The sequence below is a fragment of the Triturus cristatus genome, chromosome 10 (genome assembly GCF_964204655.1).
Source record: "Triturus cristatus chromosome 10, aTriCri1.1, whole genome shotgun sequence".
Taxonomy (NCBI): Eukaryota; Metazoa; Chordata; class Amphibia; order Caudata; family Salamandridae; genus Triturus; species Triturus cristatus.
In genome coordinates this window covers 1,084,492,892-1,084,500,856 of record NC_140593.1, presented here as the reverse complement: position 1 = coordinate 1,084,500,856, position 7,965 = coordinate 1,084,492,892, and the positions used below count along the sequence as shown (strand labels likewise).

The following is a 7,965-nucleotide window of genomic DNA, read 5'->3' as shown; positions in this document are numbered from 1 at the left end:
TGACAGCGCCAAGTCGGTCTCCTTGTACCTTGTTCATGAAGTAATCATAATCCAGCCATCTTTGTCTCCCTGTTTTAAGGCAGGTGCTTTTTTGCTCTTTTAGACCCGTACCACCAGTTTCAATTCCTTTAAATGGAACAAGTGAGTTATATACATAGAACTCTACATTCCCTAGAGGAATAGTGTGCAATATAGGGTTGGTAAACTCACAAGAAAGATCTTAAGTAACATAGACGCAATCCCTAGTATTCAGTGTATGAAGATCGCTGATATGGACATCGCATGCCATCTTTAATTGGAATTATGTTAACTGTTACATTTTCATAGTAGGATACAGATATGCCAAATACATATATTATAGGATCTAGACTATGTGGTTTGGTTGTATATATAACATGAAGCTGTATCAAAGCACTATAGTTACAAGGGGGGTTTGACATTTGTGCTGTGGACCACAATGCCCAGCAGGCGTCTCTTTGAGCAGGGACACTCTTGGACCAATAGCGTGGACATCTTTTTGCGAATGCACCTTTGCTCCAGGGGTTTTGTATGTAGAAAGTGATTGACCATCTGTAACTATCCTACCCATGCATCACCTACCATCTTTTCATTCATCTAATCACCCAGACATCCATCCATGTACTCATACAGGTATCCATCCATTCGAGCATTCATACAAACATCTATCATTCCACCAACCCATCCACCCTAAATTACACCTTCTAAATGCTCACTTTATCTGGATGGAAACCACATAACTCCACTCCATAACACATGAGTAAAAAATATTTACATTTACAGCGCCGCTAGCTCTAACTCTTGTTTTCTAAATAATCACTACAAACAAAATAACATAAGTAAAAAACATTGTCATTTACAGCGCCAGTAGCTCTAACTTTCACAAATGTGAGACAGATTGCATTGCAACTGCTTGTTATTTCTTTCTGAAGGAACCAACACAATGTAACTTATTTATACAAAGTAGCAGCAAGAAAGACTGGTCAGGGATTATTTTCCTTGTGTGTTTTTTTTTTACTGAGCGATATTGGTAAAATATTGTTTATTCTTCCTTTTGTTTCATCCAGTTTTTTGCGCTTGGATTAAGGGAGCAGGAATTAGAAGCATGTTTTATGTCTGATCTAATGATTTTATACACTGTAGAGAATCTGGGAATATTAAAATCGTAGTTAATCTTTTGGCAGTGTTTAATTCCTTCACTGATTGTTGAAATGACTGGCTCATGTGACATTTGGCCAAGATATACTGTCACATTCACCCACAGACACAAATTGGGTAAAACCCATTGAGACATCAGCTGCCTATTCTAAGAAGTCAGTATTGACAGCTGGTCGCCTGTCAAACACCTTTTAAAATGCAGTGCGGGTGCAGCGAAAGATACCTGTAAAGAGAGTGCTGTCACCATCCACATGGCATAGCCGTGAAAACTTGACACACGACTTTCCACATTCCAGCAAAATTCATAGCTGCAAGGTGTCCCATTGTTATGTGTGATACTTTCACCTAATCGTCGCTTTTTACCCAACTACATTTTACTGCTGGGGTTCTTGAGTCCATAGTTACAATGTTAAAAGCAAAACTCCAAGTCCCAGAATACAATGTGCTGTCTGTCAAAATGTCGGGACTGACTTAAAGAGAGACATTTGCCATAGCGGCACTTGGAAACTATGAATGTCCACGCAACAGCATCACCACCTTAATGTAGTCAGGCAAAGAGTGCAGAAAACCAGGGCTGTGCATGCTTAAAGCTAGTAACAGGTGCATTAGAATGCACAATTAATACATATTAAAATACAAATGAATCTGGTGTTATTAAAAATTCTAAAGGTTCCACAAGGAACTACGCTATTGGCAGAAATGACCACCCATAAAATGTCATAATATTTTGTAACGTGTAGGTGAATAACTCTCAACTGTGTCCAGGAATTTGTAAAACATTTCAATTTAGCCCCCTTACTTTTTAAATCCATTAATAGTCATGTAAACAGGCAGAGTCCTGACAGAGTGAGGATGAGAGGTAATGAGATGTGAGTGAGAGTGCAATAGAAATACTTTCTATGCTTAAAAGAGTCTAACATATGTCCACGTTGCACACTACCACCAGGACGACTCTACATACCCTGAATTGTCTCCTTTCAGGTAAATATGTGGTTTTTAACAACCACTGCAAAAACCTATTTTGCTAACACTGGAAAAACACATGTAATATGGTTTATTTATGGGGTTAAGCAGCTGAATAAGCACTTGTAATCACAGATTAAAAAAGTTATGGAAAACACTGAGAAAATTCCACTGAAATCCATAAAAAATAAACACTGAAAACAGGAAGCCTGCATATCTTTTTGTGTACAAATAGACCTGATCCGGTGTTAGGGCAGGTTATGAAAGCACTTTTACGTAGCCCTCCTTCTCGGAAGCCTGCTGTTGCAATCCTTTCTTTCAAAAGGGCCCTAAAGAGGAACTAGACAACCATAGCCCTTTATCACTTTTTGATACAGCAACAAACATTTGGAGCAAATTGAGCTTGGCAAAGATCCTCAGTGGGTATTAAGTAGGGGTGGGCAGAAAACTACGCTCCGTCAGCGTAGCAGATAAAGCCAGCCACTCCTGCACACCGGCCCGGTCCCTGCTTCTGATAGCAGCCAGGCCGGAGAGAGCCTCCCTGGGCCCCGGTGGACCCCTGTCTCCAGCACCCAGACCCTCGGCTGTCTTGCAGGACGGGGGGCTCACGCACCCCGGGGTCCCCGGATGGAGCACGAGCCCCGGGCCCGGTCCCAGCTTCAGAACCCTAGCCAGGCCGGGGAGAGCCTCCCTGGGCCCCGGTGGACACCCTTCCCCAGCGCACGGACCCTCGGCTGGCTTGCAGGACAGGGGGCTCCCGCTCCCTGGGACAGTGGGACGGAGCACAAGCCCCGGACCCGGGCCCTGCTTCCGAGCCCTAGCCAGGCCAGGGAGAGCCTCCCCGGGCCACGGTGGACACTCTTCCCCAGTGCATGGACCCTCGGCTGGCTTGCAGGACGGGGGGCTCCCGCACCCCGGGGGCCTGCCGGACGGAGCACAAGCCCCAGGCCCGGTCCCAGCTTCCGAAACCTAGCCAGGCCAGGGAGAGCCTCCCCGGGCCCCCCGGTGGACCCCCTGTCCCCAGCACCCAGACCCTCGGCTGGCTTGCAGGACGGGGGGCTCCCGCACCCTGGGACACTGGGACGGAGCACAAGCCCCGGGTCCGGGCCCAGCTGCCGAACCCTAGCCAGGCCAGGGAGAGCCTCCCCGGGCCACGGTGGACACCCTTCCCCAGCGCATGGACCCTCGGCTGGCTTGCAAGAGGGCGGGCTCCCGCACCCTGGGACACTGGGACGGTGCACAAGCCCCGGGTCCGGGCCCAGCTTCCGAACCCTAGCCAGGCCAGGGAGAGCCTCCCCGGGCCACGGTGGACACCCTTCCCCAGCGCATGGACCCTCGGCTGGCTTGCAGGACGGGGGGCTCCCGCACCCTGGGACACTGGGACGGAGCACAAGCCCCGGGTCCGGGCCAAGCTTCCGAAACCTAGCCAGGCCAGGGAGAGCCTCCCTGGGCCCCCCGGTGGACCCCCTGTCCCCAGCACCCGGACCCTTGGCTGGCTTGCAGGACGGGGTCTCCCGCACCCCGGGGGCCTGCCGGACGGAGCACAAGCCCCAGGCCCGGTCCCAGCTTCCGAAACCTAGCCAGGCCAGGGAGAGCCTCCCTGGGCCCCCCGGTGGACCCCCTGTCCCCAGCACCCGGACCCTTGGCTGGCTTGCAGGACGGGGGGCTCCCGCACCCTGGGACACTGGGACGGAGCACAAGCCCCGGGTCCGGGCCCAGCTTCCGAACCCTAGCCAGGCCAGGGAGAGCCTCCCCGGTCCACGGTGGACACCCTTCCCCAGCGCATGGACCCTCGGCTGGCTTGCAGGACGGGGGGCTCCCGCACCCTGGGACACTGGGACGGAGCACAAGCCCCGGGTCCGGGCCCAGCTTCCAAACCCTATCCAGGCCAGGGAGAGCCTCCCCGGGCCACGGTGGACACCCTTCCCCAGTGCATGGACCCTCGGCTGGCTTGCAGGACAGGGGGCTCCCGCACCCTGGGACACTGGGATGGAGCACAAGCCACTGGTCCGGGGCCAAGCTTCCGAACCCTAGCCAGGCTGGGGAGAGCCTCCCCGGGCCCCGGTGGACGCCCTTCCCCATCGCCCGGACCCTCGGCTGGCTTGCAGGACGGGGGGCTCCTGCACCCTGGGACACTGGGACGGAGCACAAGCCCCGGGTCCGGGCCAAGCTTCCGAACCCTAGCCAGGCTGGGGAGAGCCTCCCCGGGCCACGGTGGACACCCTTCCCCAGCGCCCGGACCCTCAGCTGGCTTGCAGGACGGGGGGCTCCCGCACCCCGGGGGCCTGCCGGACGGAGCACAAGCCCCAGGCCCGGTCCCAGCTTCCGAAACCTAGCCAGGCCAGGGAGAGCCTCCCCGGGCCCCCCGGTGGACCCCCTGTCCCCAGCACCCGGACCCTCGGCTGGAACCAAGGAGGGTTAAGCCCAGGCCACGTCCTCTCCCCGACGGCCTGCCCAGGGAGCCCATTTTTATCGACTATTAAGCCCCCATGTAGTGGGGGCTTACAGAACTCTGGGGAAGGACAAAAGTTGGAGTTAGCCCGGCCGGCCGGCCGGCCATCTGCTCACCCGGTCCGCAGGGCCATCTGGTCGCCCGGCCCGCAGGGCCATCTGGTTGCGCAACCAGCCGACCAGATGGCCAGGGACCACCCAGCCCCCAGGTGGCCTGGGAGGGTGCAGTGCTCAGTCGCCCTTGCAGGCCGGCCAGGGTGGCCAGGCGCTCCGAGGAAGCCGCTCGGGAGGGCTCCTTCCCCGGTGCCGCTCCTCGCCACCCTGCGCGGGAGCGGCGGGAAGGGGAGGCCAGGCCATCTGGTCACCCTGCCGAGCAGCGAGGGACGGTGGCCCCCGTGCCCCGGTGGGGCAGGGACGGGAGGGGGAAGCCCCCGTGCCGGAAGGCACGTGGTGGAGGCAGCCTCCCGCAGGCCCGCGTTACCCCCTTCCACATCCCTCCCGCCGGCCCGGCGGCAGAGGGACCCACCCCTGGGTGTGGTGCAGGAGGGCGTCCGCGGGCGCCCATGCACGGAGAGACAAAAGCTTGGCTTAGAGGATGACTTTCAATAGATCGCAGTGAGGTAGCTGCTCTGCTACTTAAGAAAACCTGACCCAGAATCAGGTCGTCTACGAATGATTTAGCACCGGGTGCCCCACGAACATGCGGTGCACTAAGGGCGATGGAGGCGGCCCCCTTCCGTCCGCGCTCCGGTCCCCAAGCGAGCGGCTCTACGCACCGGCCCCCCGAGATAGGCCGGCTATCCCAGGCCAACCGAGGCTCCATGGCACTGCGGTATCGTTACGGTTTAGCGCCAGTTCTGCTTACCAAAATTGTCCCACTAGGCACTCGCATTCCATGCCCGGCTCCACGCCAGCGAACCGGGCTTCTTACCCATTTAAAGTTTGAGAATAGGTTGAGATCGTTTCGGCCCAAAGACCTCTAATCATTCGCTTTACCAGATAAAACTGGGTGCTCCGAGCGCCAGCTATCCTGAGGGAAACTTCGGAGGGAACCAGCTACTAGATGGTTCGATTAGTCTTTCGCCCCTATACCCAGGTCGGACGACCGATTTGCACGTCAGGACCGCTACGGACCTCCACCAGAGTTTCCTCTGGCTTCGCCCTGCCCAGGCATAGTTCACCATCTTTCGGGTCCTATCACGCACGCTCATGCTCCACGTCCCCGACAGAGCGGGCGAGACGGGCCGGTGGTGCGCCCGCCGCTGGAAGCGCGGCGGGATCCCACCTCAGCCGGCGCGCGCCGGCCCTCACCTTCATTGCGCCACAGGGTTTCGCTCGGCCCTCCGACTCGCGCACGTGTTAGACTCCTTGGTCCGTGTTTCAAGACGGGTCGGGTGGGTAACCGACATCGCCGCAGACCCCTGGCGCCCGGCGTGGGCCTCCCCGCCCGGCGGCGCGACGCGGTCGGGCGCACTGAGAACAGTCCGCCCCAGTCGACAGTCGCACCGGGAGCAGGGGGCCCGTCCCCCCTTCAACCGCCCCGGCGTGCCCCGAGGGGCGGCAGGGAACGGGTGCCAGGGGGAGGGAGCGGAGGCAGTCGAATCTCCCTCGGCCCCGCGGACATGGCGAAGCTGCTGCCAGGGGGGCTGTAACACCCTCCGCCAGAAGCGAAGGGCCACCTGCCACCCCGAAGCCTTCCCAGCTGACCCGGAGCCGGTCGCGGCGCACCGCTGTGGAGGAAATGCGCCCTGCGGGGGCCGGGTAGGGCCCGGGCGCCGGTCCCGCGGAGGGGATCCGGAACTCCCAGGCCACCGACCTTCCCGCCGTGTTGAATCCTCTGGGCGGACTGCACGGACCCGACCCGTTTACCTCTCGACGGTTTCACGCCCTCTTGAACTCTCTTCAAAGTTTTTTTCAACTTTCCCTTACGGTACTTGTTGGCTATCGGTCTTGCTCCCCGTATTTAGCCTTAGATGGAGTTTACCACCCACTTTGGGCTGCATTCCCAAGCAACCCGACTCTGAGAAGACTCGATCCCGGCGCGCCGTGGGCCGCTACCGGCCTAACACCGTGCGCGGGGTGAGCCTCAATCAGAAGGACTTGGGCCCCCTGAGCGATGCCGGGGAGTCGGTCTTCTGTACGCCACATTTCCCGCGCCCGCCGCCAGGCGGGGATTCGGCGCTGGGCTCTTCCCTCTTCACTCGCCGTTACTGGGGGAATCCTGGTTAGTTTCTTTTCCTCCGCTTGATAATATGCTTAAATTCAGCGGGTCGCCACGTCTGATCTGAGGTCGTAGTCGGAAAGAAAACGCCGGAGCGTTCGGGGGGAGCCGGGGAAGGCCAGGCACCCCTGCCAGAGCAGGGGGCCTGGCGTACCCGGCAGCGCGCACCCTCTTTCCCCGGATCTCGTCTGGAGGGGTTTCGCCCTCGCTGGGAAGCTGGCCGCAGAGGAGGGCGCCCGAGGCGAGTGCGCGCGGGCAGCCGGTGGGACACCACAGACAGCCATGTGCGGCACACAGCCAGGCACCCCGGGACGGGCCCAGGGCGGACCGGTCGCCGGGCCCCCTTCACGGGGGCCACGCACGCCGGCGGCGTACCTCCGTGGCAGGACCCGGCCAGGGACCCTGCCAACGGGCGATAGGGGGGTCTGACCTTGTGGGGGGACGAAGGGGAAGCGGAGCTGACCCTGCAACGGCCCCAGCCGCGTCCCGGGGAAGCCCCGGGGTGATTGACGATCGAGCGACCCTCAGACAGGCGTAGCCCCGGGAGGAACCCGGGGCCGCAAGGTGCGCTCGAAGTGTCGATGATCAATGTGTCCTGCAATTCACACTAATTCTCGCAGCTAGCTGCATTCTTCATCGACGCGCGAGCCGAGTGATCCACCGCCAAGAGTCACAGGCAACTTTTCGAAAACGTTCGCCCACCTGCGGGCGCAGGAGAGGCGGGAGGAAGGCGACGCCGTCCCGTCCGCTGCCTGCGCGGCGAGACGGCATGGGCGCCCCGTTCAAGGCTTCCCCTCTGGAAGTCAGATAGCACCGTCGTGGGGGGAAAAAACATTGCCAGGCGCTCGGCCCGGGAGCCCGCATGGGGGGCGAGGGAGGGGGCTCCCGGAGCGACGGGAGCAGGCAGCCCCGCAGCCACCGGTCCCTCCCAGGGTAACCCGGGAGGGACCACGCGAGTCTTCAAACCCCTCAGCCCGGCCACACGGGACCGGGTCGGACCGGGTACCTGGCAACGAGGGAGGGTCGCTCCACCTGCACATCAGCCGTCCGTCGCCGGATCTGCCCCGAGCCGTGCCAGCAGAGGCTGGCGATCGGCCCACCACCACCCTCGCCTGGGTTGGAGGCGCCGGAAGGGAAGAGCCCGGCGGCTCCCC

General features: G+C 59.3%; 1 non-coding gene across 1 annotated transcript; it reads right to left on the bottom strand.

Moving 5' to 3' along the window:
- Window positions 1-7,329: 7,329 nt before the first annotated feature.
- Window positions 7,330-7,483, bottom strand: LOC146796605 (5.8S ribosomal RNA). The gene has a single exon (XR_014970240.1). It is a non-coding gene; the product is annotated as a 5.8S ribosomal RNA (ribosomal RNA).
- Window positions 7,484-7,965: the final 482 nt, after the last annotated feature.